A 20,239-nucleotide genomic window follows, 5' to 3' on the forward strand; every position below is an offset into this window, starting at 1 on the left:
CTGTTCCAGCGTCCTTCTGTTCCAGCATCTGTCTGTCCTGTCTCCCCAGGTAGTATCCTCGGACTGTCTCTCTGGTACTGACCTCGGCCTGCTCCTTGACCATTCTGTTTGCTGTCTGGATCCTGACCTCTGCCTGCCTTGTGACCTCGTCTGACCTCTGGAACCTGACCCCTGATTCATTGACTACTCCTTGGATTGATCTTTGGATTCTGACCCTGGCTGCCTTGACCATGTCTCCTGATTCTGGTTTCATCCCTTGCCTTGTCATCGCCTACGCTGTACTGGTCTTCCTTACTCCTCCTGACCTACAGCCTAGAGGCCAACCGCGCTCCCTTGTTGTTCGGAGGCATGCCTCTCTACTACCTCTCCGGGAGACCCTGCGAGGCCCACCTAAGTCCAAGTGGCCCGGGTCCCTACGGGCTCCACCTGGGGGGACCACGGGCTTCCAGTGTTGAAGCTCATCATAGCCTCTGTCTCCTCCTGTGCTCCACCCCATGGGGGCAGGTGTTTCCTGGTCCCTACCAGGGAGCCGTTCTCCACTGCTCCAGGACAAGGGTCCACCTCCAAGCGCAACAGGTTGCCAAGGCCATGGACTCGGCGGAGTCTCCTGCTTTCAGGGCCCTACCAGGTTTGGCCGCCACAGTCCAAGAACATCACAGAGCTTTGGAATTGCTAGCCTCTTCGGTGGAAGAGTTTTGTTCCCAGCTGTGAGATACAGCTCTGGCCAATCCTGTGGGCCTATCGGCCTCTATGCTACCCAAAGCATTGTTGGCGCTCCCTGCACCTCCTCGATACAATGGGGACCCACGCTCCTGTCATGGTTTCCTCAATCAGTGCTTCATGCAATTTGCACTGCAACCCTCCTTGTTCCTGAAGGAAACCACTAAAGTGACTTTCATCCTTTCCCGTCTGGAAGGGAAGGCTCTTGCATGGGCCTCTCCATTATAGGAATGCTCTGATACCATGCTTTACAAGCTATCTGAGTTTGTTGCTCTCTTCAAGCAGACCTGCGGAGACCCAGGCCGCCAAGCTGTAGCCAGCCATAATCTACTCCACCTCCGTCAAGGGTCACGGATCCTCTCTGAGTATACGGTGGAGTTCAGGACCCTGGCTACTGAGCTCGGGTGGCAAGAAGATTGTCTGCAAGCCATCTTCCTAGATGGACTCTCCAGCGCTCTCAAAGATGAACTCTCCACCGTGAGACTCCCACGTTTCTAGAGGACCTGATTTCCCTCACTGGGAAGATCGACCATCGTCTCCGGCAAAGACTCCTAGAAGTAAAGGCTTCCCACTCTCCTACACCGCGACCCACGTGTGTCCAGAGTCCTCCAGCCAAGACTCCATCACCACCACCTCCTCCCGTAGTGGAATCTATGGAGGTGAACCATGGGCGACTGTCTCCGACTGAACATCTCCGTCAGAGGAAGGAAGGTCTTTGCCTTTATTTATTTTATTTATTTTTAGATTTTTATATACCGGTGTTCCTATATGAAATAAAGATCACATCGGTTTACATTGAAACAGAACATGAAAATTGCCAAAAGGCATTACATAGAACAAGGTGCTTCCGGACATCTTCGGCAGTCCTGTCCGGTCCGTTCGGAAAACTGCAATGCCTGAGCCTGGCGGGGGTCCTGAGCTTAGGCACTACTGTTACTGGCCCCCAACTCCTGATTCCAGTCTCTCTGGGCATTGAGGCCCACTCCTTCACCACCACTGCTCTTCTCGATACAGGAGCAAGTGGCAGCTTCATCATGGATGACATTGTCAAGCTTCTGAACATTCCTCTTCAGCCATTAGATGTGAGCCTCCACATTGCCTCCATTCAAGGAGAACATCTTCCAGGGCTCATCACCCATCAAACAGTGGCTGTCCGTCTTACCGTGGGCACTCTTCACAAGGAGGAGATGTCCTTTTATGTGTTAAAACATTCTACACATCCAGTCATCCTGGGGCTGCCCTGGCTCCAGGTCCATGAACTCCAGTTCGATTGGCATTCCCTGTAGTTGGTGCAGTGGGGTTCCAAATGCCAGAAGACATGTCTATATCAAGTATCTCCAGTAGTCTCTTTCTTGAAGTCTACCACTCTATCTGGTTTGCCTACCCAGTATGTTGAGTTCGAAGACGTCTTCTCAAAGCAGAAGACAAACACTTTGCCTCCACTATGCAAGTTCAATTGTTCCATAGAACTTCTGCAGGGCATGACGCCTCCCAAGGGCAGAACGTATCCACTGTCTCATCCAGAAACCCTGACCATATCTGAGTATATCAAAGAGATCTTAGAAAAAGGGTTAATTTGTCCCTCTGATTCTCCTATTGGAGCAGGTTTTTTCTTCATCAAGAAAAAGGATGGTGGTTTACGCCCTTGTATTGACTATAGAGGGCTCAATGCCATAACCCGCAAAGACCGGTACCCTCTGCCCCTTATCAGTGAGCTGTTCGACCGCTTTCAAGGGGCATGGATCTTCACCAAGTTGGATCTGAGGGGTGTGTACAATCTGGTACGCATCCAACCTGAAGATATCTGGAAAACCGCCTTCAATATGAGGGATGGTCACTATGAATATACCATGATGCCCTTTGGGCTATGCAATGCCCCAGCGGTCTTTCAATGCCTTATGAACGAAATCCTCCAAGACCTCTTGAACTCATTCATAATCGTATACCTTGACGACATCCTGATCTTTTCCAAAGACCTTGAATCCCATCGAGATCATGTTCTGATTGTCCTCCAACGTTGAAGAGAAAATCACCTTTATGCCAAGTTAGAAAAGTGCCTCTTCAAGCGAAATTGCTTACCCTTCCTAGGGTACATCATATTCGATCGAGGTTTCTCCATGGATCCAGATAAAGTCCAGGGGATCTGAGACTGGCCCCAGCCAGTAGGCCTATGGGCCTTACAACGTTTCCTTGGCTTTACTAATTACTAATTTACTAATTATTCTACCCTAGCTGCTCCGCTCACCGCCATGACCAAGAAAGGGGCTAACACTCGTGTGTGGACACCCAAAGCACAAGCCACCTTTCAGACGCTAAAAGAAGCTTTCTGTTCCGGTCCTTTCTTCAGCATCCAGACCCAAGACGTCCATTCATCGTCGAAGTCGACGCCTCTGCAATTGGAGCAGGAGCCGTCTTAAGTCAGTTTTCTCCAAAGGGTAAATTGATACCTTGTTCATTCTACTCACACATGTTCTCTCCTACACAGCAGCACTACACCGTTGGTGACCAAGAACGTCTAGCCATCAAGTTGGCACTTCAAGAGTGGCGACCCTGGTTGGAAGGGGTGCAACATAAATTTACCATTTTCACTGACCATAAGAATCTGGAGCACATTAACGAAGCTCAACTCTTGAATCCTAGACAAGCCAGATGGGCGCTCTTCTTTGAACAGTTCAATTTCATTTTACATTATCGCCCAGCTTCTAAGAACCTCTGTGCTGATGCACTATCAAGTTCTTTCGAACCAGATGATGCTCCTGATGTTTCCAGACACATCATAGATCCTGCATGCATATCCCTTGCCATGACCACTACAGTTCCAGTTGGGAAAACCGTCGTTCCACGTAGATTACGTGAACGAGTTCTGAAATGGGCCTAGGTGTCCTGCCAACTTGGCAGGACACCTGGGTTGTACCAGGACCCTAGAGATGTTGCGAAGATATTACTGGTGGCCCAACATGGTGCAAGACTCTCGTAACTATGTAGATTCATATCCCGTCTGCGCCCAACAGAAGCCACCTATCGGATGGCCTTGGGGCCTATTCCAACTGCTTCCAGCACCTACTGAGCCATGGTCCAGCATCTCAACGGACTTCATCACAGACTTGCCTCCGTCCCAGAGCAATACCGTAATCTGGGTCATCATCGACCATTTTTTTAAAATGGGTCACTTCATTCCCCTGCCGGGCCTCCCATCGGCCCCAGAACTAGCCAAGTTGTTCCTGAAACACATTTTCCATCTCCATGGACTCCCAAAGGAAATTATATCCGACTGAGGACCACAGTTTGCCACCAGGTACTGGTGCTCTCTATGTAAAAAGTTTAACATTGCCTTGAATTTCACGTCGGCCTATCACCCACAGGCCAATGGTCAAGCTGAAAGGACCAACCGGACCTTGAAAACATTCCTTCATTCCTACATGAATGACCAGCAGGACAACTGGTCTGATTTGTTACCTTGGGCTGAGCTGTTGCATAATACCCACGTCGCTGCTGCCACCAATGTATCTCCATTCTCCATGGTATTCGGACGACAACCTTGGCTGCCACTTCCAGTTCCTCTGACTGTTCCTTCTCCAGCTGCGCAATTCATGGCCCACACCATTCACCAAGTGTGGAATCAAGTCAAAGAACACCTTACCCAGGCCACTGAGCGCTCCAAGTGCACTTCTGATGCTCATAGACATCCTGCTCCACTCTTCCGTCCTGGTCAGAAGATATGGTTAAGCACCCGACACATAAGGTTGAGACTCCCTTCTCATCACCTGGCTCCCAAGCACATCGGCCCATTTTCAGTGCTTCGAAGAGTGGAAGCAGTGTCTTATCAATTTCAGCTACCTCGTGCCATGGGCATCCACAACACTTCCATGCCTCCATGTTGAAGCCATCCCACAAAGAATAACATTTTATATAAAATCTGCCATACATACAGCCTCAGAGATGCAGCCATCTCCTGGGATAGCACTAATTCTGCTGTTCATGTGGACCCACAACTGGAAATGGAATGGCGCACCAAAGCTGCCCGGTGAAAGGGGAGTTCCCAGAAAGGTAAAAGGGCATCGGCAGCACCAAATCAGGCCCCTAACTACCCAGGAAAAATAATGGAAGAATTGGAAAGTGCCAGGCTCACCCCCTCTCCCTGCTGAAAAAACCCAGCGCCACCAGAATTAAAATATTCCACCCCCACCCCCACCCCAGGCGTCTCTTACACCTTCCGTGGAATCTTCAAAGTCCATATTGGGCAGGAGCGATTCACGGCTGCCCCTGTTCTGCCGGGTTCCAATCTGAAAATCCTGGCCTGCGCCATCCATCAGAGGAAGAAACGGCGCAGGCCCACGCCATTTTAAAATGAGGGTCCAGCAGGGTAACTGTGGCTGGAGATCATTTCTGCCCCCTTTGGGCTCTGGAGATCCCACAGGTGGTGTAAGAGGTGTCGGGGGGAGGAGGTAACGAGGAAAGTCCCGATTTTCTTTTTTTTTCAGTTTTAAAATTTTGGTGGTGATTTTTTTTTTGTAGCAGCAGCAGCAGCAGCAGCAGCAGCTGGAGCTCAGTCTTGGATTGGTAAAACTGTCCAGTTCCTCCCTGGCTGGTCATATTTCTGTGATATCAAATTTATGTTGGAAAATGCAGTCAAGGTGTCTTCTTTGAACTTCAGGGAATATTCGAAAACTCTGCAGGCATCCACATGACTTAGTCCATGCACAGACCTGATGGAAGGCAGCGTCAGCTCTCAAAAGTTAGTCGCAAATGTATTAAGTTAATCCAATAAAAAGATACCACCTTTATTTGTTCACCTTTATTTCTACCTACCTATTTTTTGAAACAATGTTTCATGTCTCTTATTTTATATCATAGTTATTTCAATGAACTTATCATTAACAATTAACTTATAATCCTTATCATCCATTACATCTCACTTCCTTCTGCAAAGGTACCTTACTGACACTTACTTTGCTACAATGGGTGGATCCATATTTACCTTATGCGGTGTTTGGGGCTTGTGCTCACTTTTATCTATAAACTTCCCTTTGAGAAGGTAGAAAACATCAGATCTCTTATTGAGGCGCTAATCATCACCATATTTTACGTTGGAAGGAGAACAGGTTACACAGATCGGCCTGGTGCAGCTTTCTGTAGCTTGGGATAATTAATGCCGTCTTTCTTCAAGCTTTGCAAAGCATTTCTAGCGCTTATTGTTCAATGATACATCATCCTGTTTGAAGTTTCTAGTTATCAGCATGCACTGGAAAATACAACACGTTCATAGTCAGTTTTCTAAGCTCACGTCTCACCATTAAACTGTTTAAATTCCCAAATGCCGTGCGGCTCATAAAGACACAAATCCCTCCCTTCTTGAAAATCAGGAAGGTCAAAAGAAGCATAAAGGAGGCAGATTTAGAGAAGGTCTGATGCCACAATGGAACAAAAAGTGCTCAGAGATTGCACCATGCTCTAGGCTTGAAAGCCAAACAGGTTTTCATGGTGGAATAGAAAAATGAAGGCAGTCATTGATTTCTGGGGTGGAAACAACAGCTCAAATGATTTAATATGCAGGAGAACTTGGGAGAGTGGAGTTCCAGTAGCTGTAGTGGTCCTGAAGAAAACTGGAGTCTTTATAGATTCTAGGCTCCAAGAAGAGACCGCTGAGGTCTGGAAGGCACATGTCATACAACATCTTTTCTTGTTAGTCCTGTAAAAGGTATCTCAGCCTACAAAGACTCCAGGAGACATTTAATGACTTTTACACTCTTAGCTTCAGATTTAGAGATACTTAGGCAAACCTGCAGAAAAATACATGAATTATAGTATTGTTATTGTGTTCACATTTACAGGCACCAGAAAGCTAAGAACAGATGCACACCTTGTGTACAGTGAGGCACAAAGAGACAGTGGGATATTCTAATCTCATTAGATATCTCTGCTGCTACTGATACAGTGAATCATTCAGTCTCACTAGGCCTCCTACGTGAAATTGCAATTTCAGGGATCCTATTGAAATGGTTTAATTCGTTTCTTTTTGGGTGTACACAGCAAGTAAGAATTGATTATCATGTATCTAACTGAAAATAGGGTTCTGTAGGGATCTACGTTATTAGTTCTGTCATTCAATGTCCAGCTGCAACCCATCTGTAACCTTTTAGCCAATCTGGGTGTAGGCTACAGATTGTATGTTCTTTGTTTCAATCTCAACTACAATAAGTGAGGCACTAACAACAGAATCTGTGAGTCTGTGACCAGAACCCCCCCCCCCCCCAGTCCATCACCATATGCCTGAGTTCCATTTCTCTTTTCTAAAACATCTTGAGCTATCCATCCCCTCTTGCCCTCCTCCCTCTGAGGGGAGCTGGGATTGGTTACTCAGGCCCTTTATAACCAGCCATTTTGTGGTTTAAGGTGTGGCTAGTTTCATTTTAGAGCAAACACAAGAGAAGCATGATGTAGGATCCACCATCTGTGGATCTTCTTTCAGGAAGTTCTGGGTCATTGGGCTGATCGGGCCTTCCACGAATTATGATTTTTCAAAAAGAAGGGATTAGAGCATCACAATTACTGTAGATCAGGCTGAACAGCTCTACGGAGTAGTCACCCCAACCGTCAACCTAATGGTGAAGGCCCCTAAGACTTTCAGATAATATTGCTGGATATGGCCATGGAGGTGTCAGTGTTGCCATCCAGCTCTGGGGTCTCCTCAGGAGGAGATTCTGCACTGTCAGAGAGTTCACCTTACTCCAGCGGGAGAAGGCCTATGCCTTCAGAGGTAACTGTGCCATCAGGAATTTCTGAAGTTTTCAATGGAGAGGACCTCTTAGACCAACCATTGCTACCGGAGGTCTGGGATCAATCCTGGGCTGTCCCCAGCCTTTTGGGAGAGAGACCCATCTTGCACAAAGTTTCCCACAACCAGCAGCTGCTGGAGCACAGGATGCAGGCCATATTCAGGCTTCAGTATCCTTATGTGCCCGTTCATGTGATGAACTTCATTGAGGAGAATCGGGATGCCTGGCTGGTAGAACATGCCAACTACATCATTGTAAAAGAGTCTGTTATCCCGGAATACCATAAGGAATACCCAGATTATCACCGGACTCTTCACCGCAAGGTTGTTGACCTGCAGTGGGGCAGGAACATTTACAGCATGCTATGGTTTATCATCACCAGGATGGGGATCATTGCTCATATGCAGTGAACTGTATTTTGCCAAATGGAGTTACTGTAAGGAAGCCTAACTCCAACCACTACGAGTCCTTGAGTCTGCCAAAGTCGGACGATTCTCCAGTAGATGAGCCGATTGCCCTTGGAGGTGGGGCTGACTTCAAAAGACTTAACAGACACCTCTGAAGGGACATATTTTCCGTTATGTTGTGCATCTGTGCTTTATTTCAGATACTGTTCCTATTTGGCCTGTTGCCTAAAGTTAAAGAGTTTACAGAACTGGTTGCCAGACCTCCATGGGAGGGTGAAGATAGGCAAGCAAAGTAAAGACTGTAAACTGGCCCTCCATGGGTGAAGATGAAATTTCAAACATCCTCAGGGTGAGGGGATAACTCATTTTGAGAGACCTTCAAAACATTTAAAGCTGCTAATTAATAAAATGAAAGTTGGATATTTGCTACTTATGTAGTCTGCTATTATCATGTTATTGCACTGTTGAACTTGCCCTATGGTTGTCTATAACAATTTAGAAAAGTTATAAAAATGGGTGTTTTGATTTATTTATTATAAGTAACCAACAACAAGGGTAAAAAATCTCATCATATATCCTCATCAATAAGGAGATTGAGTGATAGGCATTTTACTGAAGTTTCATATTGTTTTGATACAGTAGGGTTAAATTCACATGAGGTAGTACTGGATGGGAATTGAAAAGACATGATAGGATTGGCTGAATGGGTCTTGGGGTGGAGTGATGATTTCTGATTGGTTCAATTGGATTATTTAAAGATGGCTGCAGGACGAAGCATGTATATGGATGGTGGCATTGTTGTTCATTGGTCTTTAAGCGTATGTTGGAAAATTATGGTACGGCGTTTTAATAGGAATTCGGGTTTCACACTGGTAAACAAGGTAATTATTTCTCGATGCTTAATTAAGTAGGACTTTGAGGCTCTTTAGGAAATGTGGATAAGTGTATGTGTATATATATATTTGTAGGTGCACGATAAATTTTGCAGTAAGGTATACACAGAACAGCATGGGGTGAGATTGCATCAGTTGGAGGATTAGATGGAACAGCCTTTTTTGAATTGCGAGCTGGAGACAGCGGTATGTTGGGATAAGTATGACATTGAAAAGGGTTATTTAAGTAATATTGCTTTAAGATTTGTGATAGAGGAATAATTGTGAATTTTCTTTGTTTTTTTTTAGAATCGTTGGAGTAAGGATTCTTTTGAATTAGCCTGTATGGGTGAAGTAAGGGATGTGATTCATGGTGTCTGAGGACGAAAGCTATCGAACATATAAGGAAGCAGCAATAAGAAATTAACTATAAATTGTGAAGCTGTGTATATGATATTATCCCCTGAAGAAGCCCAAGTGGGTGAAACAAAGGATCTTTTTGGGAAGTTGAGATACTGGGAGTGAGAGGGTTGAGATACTGGGAGTGAGAGAATTCCAAAGAGAATTTTGTATAAAGGTTCGGGGGAAAATTTGTTTGAGGTTTGGAGGGTGGATATATTGGGGGCATTTTATTTGGTTTATTTTATATGAATGTGAATGTTTGGGTTGAATTGATGGATGAGTGATAGTTGTGAGCAGTTGATCTACATTTGGAAAAAGAAATAATTGATATTGTGCACCTTGAGAATATATATGTCTGTATGTGATTATTTTGTAGAATTTGTTAGTTGAGATATGTATACCATGTATAGTTCATGGGTTGTTTTTTTAATTTTAGTACAATTCTGTATAATTTTGAGAAATCTTTGTAACAGAAATTATTGATGAGGATATTTGATGAGATTTGTTTTACCCCTGTTGTTGGTTACTTATATTGATGTGTATACAGTGGGTTAGATATACTTTCCGTATTTTCACTTAACTTATTTATTGCCATTTTTGTGATCAACTAATTTCATTTACAAGTGGAGTCTCCTAATAAGATTCAACACCTTTCACACTAATTATTTCTTTATTATAGATTATTACTGCAGATATAATACATTTCTGTGTCCTATTAAGTAGTAATGTGGATTTTCTGTCACACCTTATGTGATGGAAAGGAGAAGGAGAACATTGCCCTAGGTCTAATGAAGTATTTGAATGTATTCAGTATTCCCCCATTGGGAACACCTAATGAGATTAGGAAGATCTTTTATGACTCTTGCTGGCAGAAATGGAATTAAGGGGAGGCATGGGATATGTATTTTGTCCTAAATGTTTCTTGCAGTTCCACGGATGGTGAGAGAATCCACTCCAACCCTACTGGTGGTGGCATCACCTTCTGTCTGCCAGCAGTGGCAGTGCTGGCTTTTAACCAAAGTAATTTTGTTATTCAATTTACAGGAAAATGGATCCTTGGAGTGTGTATATGTATTGATTAGTATTTTCTATATGTTTTTGGATTTTAAGTAAGATCTTCATATCTTTTGACTATGCTGGCCACAGCTTCCACAGGGTAAGAGCTCACCCTAGTGGCCAGATGTAGTAACATACTTTCTTACTTATGTGTATAAGTGCTCATGGAAACAAATTGTGAATGAGTCAGTGTCCTTCCTCTAAACACAATTTCTTTGTCATAAGGAGAGGAGTCTGTCCATCACCATATGCCTTAATTCTCCTTTCTTTTTCTAAAACATATTGCGTTATCCAGCACCTGTTGCCCTCTTTCCTTGGAGGGTAGCTGGGATTGGTTTCTCAGGCCCTTTATAACCAGCCATTTTGTGGTTTAAGGTGTGGCTAGTTTCATTTTAGAGTAGACACCAGAGAAGCAAGATAAAGGATTTTCCTCCTTGCTGAGGCTCCTACCTTATCAGGTTCCCCCTTTTTTGTAGGGGATTGGCCTCTGTGCACAGCCTGCCAGAGGATCCCTAAGTATTTAGTTCAGTAAGATGGATTTTTGCTGGATTTCCCTTTGGGGCAAAAGGGCTCTCAAGCCAGAGGACTGAAGATCCATGAGCACCATTCTACTCCATAGGTGGGCAAGACCAGTGACAGATCTTTCTGAGTGAGATTTTTGATGGCCAAAATGTATCCTGTTTTTTTCAAGAAGGAAAATACATTTTTTGTTATGAAGAAGTTTTAAGCCACCCCTCTTCACTGGGAGCCTGGCTGGATCAGCAGGTTCTCTTCCAAAGACCTTTCAACCCGAGGAGTCGCCCTTTCAGAGCAGCTTAATAGAGTCAAGGAAGAGCGAGGAGACCGCATCTGGATCTCCACTAATTTGGGACCAGGACACAGGGGTTGGGTGTTCAGGAATATGCTGGACTGTAAGTTGGCTTTTTACTATCCTAGGAGGGGACCCTTGACCTAGGAATCCTGGATAAGTCACTGGGGAGCTCTGAGTACCCAATTTACGCCACCATGGGAAGCTCAACCAGTGAGCTGAAAGGAAAGGACACCTACTCACAGGTAACACTCTATCTGTAAATATGTCATCTGTGACTATACATTTATTTAAAGATGGACTTTTATTTGCCCTAAACCAATCAGTAAATTATTACTTAATACCCAGCACCTGGTCCTGTTTGGTTATTCTCAGCATTTCCCTCCAGAGGATGCCACAGCTATAAATACATCCAAGGCAACACACTTAACGTTTCTTTCATTGTCTGAGCCATAAACGAGAGCCTCTCCCCATAGAAAGAATCCCTCCACCAGGGATCAAGACTCAAGCTGGGAAGAAGTCGGCTAGCCGGAGAAGCCCCAGAGGTTATAAATATGATTGCATGCCCTTGGGATTAAACACCCTGGGTAAGTGTTAATATCTATGTTCACGCAAGCCCTGGATGACTGTTGAATGCTGGAAAAACTGAGCTGATCATTCTGAGAAGACTCCCCATGTTGGATTTCCCAACCTCATTTCAGTGTGAGGAATAGGTCACCCCTGTATCCTATAAGATACATAATGTAGGGACACTGCTTGAGTCCGACTTTTCGCTTCAACTTCAAATTAACGCAGTCATAAAAAGTGCCTTCTATAAGTTGCATATATTATGAAGACTGAAGCCATATCTTGATTTTGAGGACTTTTACAAGCTTTGGGATAGATTTTCAAACCAGCGTGCACACCTGTATGCCCGATTTTATAACTTGCGGGCGAAGGCGCACCCAAATTATAAAATCGGGGGTTGGCGCGTGCAAGGGGGTGCACATTAGTGCACCTTGAGTGCGCTGACCCCCGCGGGCTTCCCCCGTTCCCTCCCAGGCTGTTCCGAACAGGCTGCTCCGAAATCAGAGCTGCCTGGAAGGGAACTTCCCTTCCCCCTAACCTAAACTTCCTACCCCTTCCCCTAACCTTTCCCCCCCAGCCCTACTCTACCCCCCCCTCAAATTCTTATCAAACATTTTGCGCCTGCCTGGAAGCAGGTGCAGATTGCGTGTGCCGGCAGCCTGCCGGCACGTGATCCTCCAACACAGCGGCAAATGGCCACTGTGTCGGAGGCCTCTGGCTCCGCCCCGCCCCCGGACCGCCCCTTTTTGCAAGCCTTGGGACTTACACGCATTCCAGGGCTTTATGCGCATCGCCGGGCCTTTTGAAAATAGGCCCGGCGTGTAACCCCACTACACGCGTAAATCCAGCTGGATTTACGTGCGCAGGACTTTTAAAATCTGCCCCATTTTGTAATTGTTTTGATATTAACAGCTATCATAATCAGAAGATTTGAGTTGTAGTATAGCCCTGGAGAAGGTGACTTATGATTTGTGACTTATAATGTTGCTATATATTTGTAATATTTAGTTCACTGTGCACTGTTAGTGAATATTTTACTTCATGTACATTTATTATGCATGTGCAGTGGTTACCCGCTGTGAATGTCGGATCACGCAGGATATCAAATTGTTTTTAAATAACTAAATAAATAAAATATTAAGGCTCTGAGTGAAAGTGCTTCTCACTCCTAGTCCCAGCCTCTCACCAATACACATAATCCCCACCCCTCCACAGGCACAGAGAATGAAGAGAACATGTGGTGATTTCCAAAGAAAAGGATATAGAAAGCAACAAAAGCAGCAGGTAGGCAAGATTTTCAGATTTTGGTGCTCTAGGTTGCCCTAATGGAAGCCTCAGCCCTGACTCTTCCCTTTCCCACCGTGCCTAAAGTTCTAGGATAGCAGCTGAGCTGCGTGACTCACACCTTTGCTAGTTGCAGATCCTCCATCTTTGTAGATATTGGCCTCTATCTATGTTTTATTCTCTGAAGGATAAATGTCTGTTAACTGGAATGAAAAGCATGTTGTAAATTCCCTAAGAGTTAGACGACCTCCTGCATCCTCACCTTGTCTCTTTCTTTGACTCCATGTTCCTGTCTTTGCTTTTTCTCCTTCTATTCATTACTGAAAAGTTGGATTTGGGGTGGGGTGGGGGGGGGGCAAATAGCCTTCCTTCATATTTGGGATGCCCCCTCCCTCCTCCGCAGTTCCGGGAAGAATTCAAGCCTAAATGATCCGCTGTTATCAGTCCTTTTTATCTGAGGTAAAAGCTTAATATCTAATTTATCTGCATAGTTGAATGGCCTCATTACTTCATGTCTGAGACATGCACCACAGTACATTTGCAGAGAAGAGGAACCTGTTGATTCCTTTTTCCCCGACTGTAGGAAAAGAATGTGACGCTTGGGTGGCCACCTTGTTTTGCAATGGCAGAACATCTGAAACGTCACCAGAAAATGTTAATTTGGATGAATAGGCTGATTATTGTCTACCCAATACTGCCTTCTGGCAGTAGTTACAGGAGTGAAGAAAAAGTATATACAATACCTAAAATAAATTCAGGCTGCAGGAAGTGAATTCACCCATAACGTTTCCATTAGCACATGTGATACAATTGGAGCACAGTGGTTGATTATGGCATTAAAGAAGAAGTAAAGTCTGTTCAGGCTATAATCTTATCTCTTGCACAAGACAATAGTCATTTCAAATTTGTAAACATAAATAAACATACTTTTCCATTTTTCAATCACATATGTAATATGTAATCCAGTAAAGCATGGAGACAGCCATTTTGTTTCCATGATTTCATCAACAATATACATTAAATACAATGACTACATTTTACTTACATGTTTAGGGCTGTGCATGTCTAACAGACTCCACTTTCAGGGATCTCATAGCTATAGTTTGTGACTGGAGAAATGCGCATGAGAGTAATCTTGCTAACCCAAGGAAGAGGTGGAGTATTCTCTTCTAAGTGGGAAGCATGCTGACTGTGCTGCCATTACGAAGCTGCTGTCAATTACTGATGAGCATTCCTCTTTCCATCTGGGGGTGGGCTGGAGGAAAATAATACAAACTGTGTTTTTTTTTACATGGGAGGGGAGCTGGGGTTGGTTTAAGTATGAAGATTTATCCAGCATGGTAGAGAATGAGAGAGGAAGATGACTGGGCACTGGATGGACCAATTGGTCCTTCTCTGCTCTCATCTAGTTTGCCACTCTTACTTATAGATAAAATGCTATATCCTTGTGCCTATCCTGAAGTGACCTGGGGGCACTGTACTGAAGTGCATTAAGGTTAACGCATTAATGGGCATTAAACATGTTGTAATGTGTGTTAATACTGTGTTAGGATTTATGCACTTGTGTGTTAGTCCATGTTAATGTTTACGTGGACTAACACACAAAACCCCCTCCCCAAAACTTGGCATGCAAAGTAGATCCTTAATATTAAAATAAGGTTAATGCAAATCATGTTAAGCAATATAATATGCATTAAACCTTCCCCTCCCATACACACACACACACACCCACACCCACAGTAATGCTAAAAGTTACCTACACTTCCCCAATGTAGATCCCAATATTCTCTGCACTCCGGCCCCCTGACCTCTCCCTTAACTGTCAGTAAAGGACCCCGGGCTCTTTCCCCCACCCCAGCCCACCCCTAAGTAAGGCCTCCCAAACTTTTATTGCTCTTGACTTAACTCTGTGTCCTCTGACATTTTATATTAGCGATGCGCTGTTGTTTGTAAACAACAAGGAAATCATGACATCTCTTCTTTTGTCACAACACTTCTCTCAAACAATTAGGATGGTGGTGTCAGCCGTATTGATAACCAGGAGAATAAACACTGATGTACCACACTAAATCAAACTCAAATATGTACACCCTGGGTGCAACAAACAGAATTTTTTCTCTCATTAGTTAGACCTCATACATAGGCACCTTATAATGCTAAATAGCATGATAGTCAATGCGCCAGTATAATCATAGGTCAAGTAATGAAAATCTTTTTATGTTTCAGTGCAAAACTTAGCTTGATAGCTTGGTAGCGCGAAGAAACGCCATACTCCCATCGTGTAAGAGGCTCAAATTGTTAAAGCCCGACACGGGCCCGTGTTTCGGCTGTGCCTTCGTTAGGGGGCCGAAATAAGCTGTAAATAGTAACAAAAGTATTTTTCAGTCAAATATCAATGTTGTATATATACTTGCAATAGATGTCCAACGATGTGATACCAACACATTGTGAAACGGCTTCTCTTGCCGACCTGCCGGTAGTGCGATTCCTCACCGGAGGGGCCGCAATCGCGCCATTTTTTAAAGGGAACCCAGCCAATGCAAAATTGCCACGTAAGGTGATATTGACGTCACTGGTTGCTAACAACAGATCAGACCTTTAAATGATGGAATACCATTCCACTGACATATTAAGGCCGTTAGGATGTACTGAATTCAGATTAAAAATCCATTGTTGCTCCCTAAAATTAAGGAGATGTTGTGGATCACCCCCCCCCCCTCCCTGATAGATGGATATGATCTATCACTCGCCATTTTAGATCCACAAAGCTATGATTTTCCACCAAACAATGTGCAACAATAGGTGCTTGGATCTTTCCTGTCAAAAGACAGCTACGGTGTTCAATAAGCCTAGTACGGATAGAGCGTTTTGTACGACCAACATAGATCTTATTGCAAGGACAAACGATGATATAAATCACAGATGAAGTAAGACAGTTAGCGTGGATAAGTGCCGTGCGGATTTTCCCTGTATTATCCGTCCATGTAGGACCAATTAAAGTCTGAGGACAAAGAGAACATCTATTGCAGGGCCAATGTCCAGGTGGCAAATCAGATTGAATATTATTATCCTGTGGTAAAAATGAATGTGTCAGTATATCTTTTAAATTTTTACCCTGGCTGTATGAGATCAAAGGAAAAGTGGTGAAAATAGGATGAATCTTCAAGATATGCCAGTTGTTGCAGATGATGAATGCAATATTCGACGATTTTGTGGAAAATCTCAATGTACAGACCAGAGGAAATTCCGGGCTAAAAATGTAAAAGATAAACTGACACATTCATTTTTACCACAGTATAATAATATTCAATCTGATTTGCCACCTGGACATTGGCCCTGCAATAGATGTTCTCTTTGTCCTCAGACTTTAATTGGTCCTACATGGACGGATAATACAGGGAAAATCCGCACGGCACTTGTCCACTCTAACTGTCTTACTTCATCTGTGATTTATATCATCGTTTGTCCTTGCAATAAGATCTATGTTGGTCGTACAAAACGCTCTATCCGTACTAGGCTTATTGAACACCGTAGCTGTCTTTTGACAGGAAAGATCCAAGCACCTATTGTTGCACATTGTTTGGTGGAAAATCATAGCTTTGTGGATCTAAAATGGCGAGTGATAGATCATATCCATCTATCAGGGAGGGGGGGTGATCCACAACATCTCCTTAATTTTAGGGAGCAACAATGGATTTTTAATCTGAATTCAGTACATCCTAACGGCCTTAATATGTCAGTGGAATGGTATTCCATCATTTAAAGGTCTGATCTGTTGTTAGCAACCAGTGACGTCAATATCACCTTACGTGGCAATTTTGCATTGGCTGGGTTCCCTTTAAAAAATGGCGCGATTGCGGCCCCTCCGGTGAGGAAACGCACTACCGGCAGGTCGGCAAGAGAAGCCGTTTCACAATGTGTTGGTATCACATCGTTGGACATCTATTGCAAGTATATATACAACATTGATATTTGACTGAAAAATACTTTTGTTACTATTTACAGCTTATTTCGGCCCCCTGACGAAGGCACAGCCGAAACACGGGTCCGTGTCGGGCTTTAACAATTTGAGCCTCTTACACGATGGGAGTATGGCGTTTCTTCGCGCTACCAAGCTATCAAGCTAAGTGGAATTTTTTTGAACTTTGAAAAACTGAAGAAAATTATGTATATGACTCTTTTTAACTTTCACTAATTGGTGTTCAAGGTTTGCACTGAAGCATAAAAAAATTTTCATTACTTGACCTGTGATTATACTTTTTGGTGCATTGACTATCATGCTATTTAGCATTATAAGGTGCCTATGTATGAGGTCTAACTAATGAGAGAAAAAATTCTGTTTGTTGCACCCAGGGTGTACATATTTGAGTTGGATTTAGTGTGGTACATCAGTGTTTATTCTCCTGGTTATCTCTTCTTTTGTGTCATTTCCCATTCAAAATGACAAAAAAATAAAAATAAACAAAATTCCATAATGAAAATAACCTTAAGAAAAATAGGAAATGAAATAAAGAACAAGGTGGAAACAAACGTCCTAATTTAAGCTGATCCTGCTTTTCCTTGCATCGCTAAGGGTCTGAATGTGGAGCAGTCCAGGGCTGGGAGCGAGACAAAGTCCAGGGAGCGCTGTGACGGGCATGCGAGTTAGAAAACCAGGATACAGCGAGAACCTTACGATGGCACAGAGTCGCCCTTTCCCATTAACACCGTAGGTTCTCATTACTAAGAAATATATTTTGTCACAAATGTTCGGCTTTGACAAACTGCTAGCTTACCTCAATCTCACTTTTCTAGTAAGTACTGTTTTAAAGTGCATATGTGTGTGGATAGGACTTGGGAGGAACCGTGATAGGGCAACACGTTTGCAGTCTCCTGCTGCTTTGGATCCGTGGTCCAACACACGAGCAGTGCCCCTAGGCCAGGCTAGTGAAACAGGCTGGAGGGTAAGTAAGGACCAAGCTCGGCTCTCACTTGAAATCATGGAGCATTAAGTATTTGTTCACTGGGCTTGTATCTTTGAGTTCGGCTCAGCTTCTGTCATCAGAAGAGATACGTAATCAAATTATCAAATGGTCCATCCACCAGCATAAGATGCCAAAGTGATCAAAGGGATCTAATATCCCAAATAAAGTCTGCACTTTCAAACTGCATTTCAATTTGAGAAGAGCTAGTTATTGCATTATGGTAAAAAATGAATCAATGCATAGGTATATCTAAACTTTATTTTCCCCCACTCCCAGAAGTTCGGCTGTTACTTTCCTGTTAATTTCCTGTTAATTTCGGATCTAAAAACAGTGATGGGTGCCTTAGTTTTATCACCTCTAGATCACTGTAATGCACTGTATATTAGTCTCCCATTCAAACCTGTGCATAAGTTAGAAGTGATTCAGAATAGCGCAGCTTGAGTTACATTCAGTTATGATTATATAGGGACAGAGCTAGTCCTATTTCAAAAGAACTTCACTGTCTCCCAATGATCTGGCATTGTCCTTAAGGCCCAGCTTTGTATTCCATCGGCGGGTGAAATGAAATTGGCTGGAATGTGCAACTGGACTTTTTCATATATTGCTCCCATTCTGTGGAATCAGAGCCATTGAATGTTCATTTAGAAAACGATTACCTGGCCTTTAGAAAATTAACAAAGACTTGAGTTGTTAACCAGTCTTTTGATCCTCAATAGTTATTTTATCCCTTGGCTTCAGATTTTTATTGTGTGTGGATTTTTATGTTCTTTCTTGTTTTAGGTTACTTATTGGCTGTAAGGATTGTGAAATCTTTGCCAGAACTGTATTAAGGTTATTTATTAAATTGGAAATCCTTAGAAATCTCTACTAGAACATACCTGATTCTTGGAGTATTGGTTTTATAAATGTTTAAATTTGTAATCATATGTGGTTTATGATGTTCTTAGACTATATTTGTTATTTTGCTGGTATTTCTTGATGATTTTAGTATTCAGAACCCATGTTTTTAGTGTTTATTTGTTTAGGGTCTGTTTGTGGTTGAATGATAATTGTAATTATGGTTTATTATACATGGATTCTATTTTTTATTTTATATTTTTATTCTGTTAGATGCTTTGATTTTAAGTTTGGCAAGGTGAAACAAATAAATAAAAGATACATACATGACTCTGGAGGGATGATTCTGTGTTTTGCTTTTGCAGAATTCTGGCATTAGAATATCATTTTGTTGGCTATGTGTAACCAGGGGTTCCAACTGGTGGTAGAGTTTGGTTTATTCTAGTGATCAATGCAGCACCTTAGCTGAGACAAAATCCTCTTTTGAACCACATTTGTAGCAAAACACTTGCTTTTCCCACAACTGACAGGTTCACCTAAGTGGTCCTGAGACTGACCCCCACCTCAAGAGAATTACAAATGCTTGGAACTCTTTTTTTTTTTTCAATTTTCCCCTTCCTATTGAGACAGTAAGGTTGAGGAATATGAAGCAGAACATAAATCGAACTGGGATCCTCTTTCTCGGACAAATTTCCTGTTGTCAACTCATTTGCATGGAGGAATCAATCTGTGAAGGCCCAGTGACCAGTGGCAGACTCACTCTCCCAGAACCTTGCCTGGCAACAGCTGCACGATGCCTTGAACATGATGGAAAGGGAGACTCTCTCCCTTGACGGAGGCCTCGGGCCCGAGGCCTCAGGCCCTGAAACTCACAGGGTCTCCACCAGGCCACTGAAGTAGAGTGGGGTGGGGAAGAAATCAAAGAAAATTGCAAAAGTCAATGGTCTGGAACTGGAGGCAACCTCAGCAACTGCAGTGTGACTTTGATTCCCCTATCATAACCCTGAATTAAAAATTCAGGCAATTATCTGCATGGCTTCCTGCTGATTAGGCCGAGCTAGCAGCTCATTAATGCGGCAGCACACAGTAAAGCCATTACAGCTTGTGAAATGGAATGTTTCTCTAAGAGCGGTTCCGCTTGATAAAAACAGAGCCCAGCAAACTGAATTTCACACATTTTTCTGTTTGGAGTCACTAAACTGGCCATTGCTGCTCTCAAGCTGCAGAAAGTGCTGTTATCTTCAGTGAAAAACTAAACAAATAAAAAAAAAAGTATTGGAATTGGTTTCTTTAGTTGCAGGCTGAGAGTCAAAAACTGCCAATGACAAATTAACATCTTTGTGAGCCATCCCTGCCATAGAAGAAAGAAAACAGAGACAAATGTTGTTAAATCATATGTCCTTGGTTGACTGAACCCGTGGGTGAGTTATTGGAGAACACTGTGGGTTTTCTCCTTGTGCTGCCAGAGAGCAGACTTAGAAATAAGGCGGACTATGAATGTTAAGAGGCCCATAATCCTTTGATTACGTTTTGCTTTGCAAAACAG

The 20,239-nt window shown here is 43.4% G+C and overlaps 2 long non-coding RNA genes and 1 other non-coding gene across 3 annotated transcripts in view; 2 read left to right on the top strand and 1 right to left on the bottom strand.

Moving 5' to 3' along the window:
• Window positions 1-20,239, bottom strand: part of LOC115097214 — a 67,792-nt gene that overhangs the window by 11,641 nt on the left and 35,912 nt on the right. The gene's annotated exons all lie outside the window — the stretch shown is intronic.
• Window positions 5,778-20,239, top strand: part of LOC115097215 — a 38,892-nt gene continuing 24,430 nt past the window's right edge. Inside the window, exons 1-2 of the long non-coding RNA XR_003858237.1 lie at window positions 5,778-11,286; window positions 12,824-12,892. This is a non-coding gene — a long non-coding RNA (uncharacterized LOC115097215). The remainder of the gene's footprint in view (window positions 11,287-12,823; window positions 12,893-20,239) is intronic.
• LOC115098406 lies at window positions 13,962-14,171 on the top strand. Its single transcript, XR_003858498.1, has one exon. It is a non-coding gene; the product is annotated as a small nucleolar RNA U3 (small nucleolar RNA).

Source organism: Rhinatrema bivittatum, chromosome 8, assembly GCF_901001135.1.
Source record: "Rhinatrema bivittatum chromosome 8, aRhiBiv1.1, whole genome shotgun sequence".
NCBI lineage: Eukaryota > Metazoa > Chordata > Amphibia > Gymnophiona > Rhinatrematidae > Rhinatrema > Rhinatrema bivittatum.